This window comes from Pongo pygmaeus, chromosome 12 (genome assembly GCF_028885625.2).
Source record: "Pongo pygmaeus isolate AG05252 chromosome 12, NHGRI_mPonPyg2-v2.0_pri, whole genome shotgun sequence".
In the NCBI taxonomy this organism is placed as follows: Eukaryota; Metazoa; Chordata; class Mammalia; order Primates; family Hominidae; genus Pongo; species Pongo pygmaeus.
Genome location: NC_072385.2, coordinates 72,878,810 through 72,880,868, shown reverse-complemented (window position 1 = coordinate 72,880,868; position 2,059 = coordinate 72,878,810). Strand labels below are relative to the sequence as shown.

Here is a 2,059-nt window from a genome sequence, read left to right as displayed (position 1 = left end):
GGCTCATGTCTATAATCCCAACACTTTGGGAGGCTTAAGGTAGGAGGATCATTTGAGGCCAGAAGTTCAAGACCAGCATGGGAACGTAGTAAGACCCTGTCTCTAAAAAAAAAGAAAATATAAAATAAAATAACAATAATTAAAAACCCATTACATGTTCTCATAAATAAAATTTTTGTGGAAAAAAAATGCCATTAAAAAAAAGGGATGGGGGAGAAAATGGCATTGTTTTACATTTTGACAAATCTTTTTAACATCTGGCTGAATAGAAAAGAAGCTGGATTCTCATAGCTTCTGCATTCAGTCTGTTGGGATGTGTTGTTTTGGTTGAAGTCCATAAAGAACACCCAGCTTCACATATGAGAGAAAGAAAAGCAGCCCCGGATGCCCAGCCAGGCCTTGGTTCTTCCAGAAGCTGGCCTGGCACACAGCTGGCCTTCATAGTCTCCTGCTGAACATAATGTCACAGAACATCCACATCAGACAAGGCCACCCCGTGACTGTGATGAACCAAAACAAAAACAGAACCAGGAACTTGGCCGAAATGACCAAACATCCTCCTTTTCCAGTCAATCTGAGTCACTGCTCACAGCTACGGCGTGGCTCCACTGAGCCCTTCTCTTCTCCTTTTCTGCAGCTGCTGTGGTGGAGTGCCACAGACCTGATGGCTTCAAACAGAATATAGCCTCTCTCAGTCCTGGAGTCTAGAAGTCCGAAGTGAAGGGATAGGTGGGGCTGTGCTCCCTCTGAAGGCTCCGGGGAGAATCCTTCCCTGCTGCTTCCAGCTTCTGGTGGCTCCAGGCATTCCTTGGTCGGACAACTTCAATCTCTGCCTCCACCTTCACCATGGCCTTCTTCTCTGTACCTGTCTCGAATCTGCCTCTGCTTTTCTCTTCCCCTAGGTAATCCAGGTAGTCCACGATGATCTCATCTTGAGATCCTTAATTACATCTACAAAGATCCTTTTCCAAATAAGCTCACATTTACAGGTTCTGGGGGTTGGGATGTAGACATACCTTTTGGGGGGGGGGGCACCATTCAACCCACTATACCTTCCCATAAATAAGATTTATTAAACCTTTGCAATCATCACCAAAGGTGGAGCAGCCAAAATGAAGTACAATCCCTTTGTGACTTCTGACCGAAGCAAGAACTGCAAAAGGCATTTCAATGCACCTTCTCGCACTCGCAGAAAGATTATGTCTTCCCCTCTTTCCAAAGAGCTGAGACGTTCTTTGGAACGTTCGATCCAAGACCATCCAAAAGGATGACGAAGTTCAGGTTGTGCGAGGACACTGTAAGGGTCAGCAAATTGGCCAAATAATCCAGGTTTACAGGAAGAAATATGTCATCTACATTGAACGGGTACAGTGGGAAAAGGCTAATGGCATAGCTGTCCCTGTGGGCATTCACCCAGCAAGGTGGTTATCACTAGGCTAAAACTTGACAAAGGCCACAAAAAGATCCTTGAATGGAAAGCCAAATCTCGCCAAGTAGGAAAGGAAAATGGCAAATACAAGAAAGAAACAATAGGGAAAATGCAGGAATAAAATAATCTTTTTTTTTTTTTGAGACGGAGTCTCGCTCTGTCACCCAGGCTGGGGTGCAGTGGCGCGATCTCGGCTCACTGCAAGCTCCGCCTCCTGGGTTCTCGCCATTCTCCTGCCTCGGCCTCCCGAGTAGCTGGGACTACAGATGCCCGCCACCACTCCCGGCTAATTTTTTGTATTTTTTAGTAGAGACGGGGTTTCACCAAGTTAGCCAGGATGGTCTCGATCTCCTGACTTCGTGATCTGCCCGCCTCAGCCTCCCAAAGTGCTGGGATTACAGGCGTGAACCACCATGGCCGGCCAAAATAATCTTATATAAGCTTTCATTAAAACTTGAAGCGCGGCCAGGCACGGTGACTCACACCTGTAATCTCAGCACTTTGGGAAGCTGAGGCGGGCAGATCACAAGGTCAGGAGTTCGAGACCAGCTTGGCCAACATGGTGAAACCCCGTCTCTACTAAAAATACAAAAAAAATTAGCCAGGCGTGGTGGCGCAGGCCTGTAATCC

The 2,059-nt window shown here is 46.8% G+C and overlaps 1 pseudogene; it reads left to right on the top strand.

The window, feature by feature from the left end:
- The first annotated feature begins 1,061 nt into the window (after positions 1-1,061).
- On the top strand, positions 1,062-1,550 carry LOC129030119 (large ribosomal subunit protein uL24-like; annotated as a pseudogene).
- Positions 1,551-2,059: the final 509 nt, after the last annotated feature.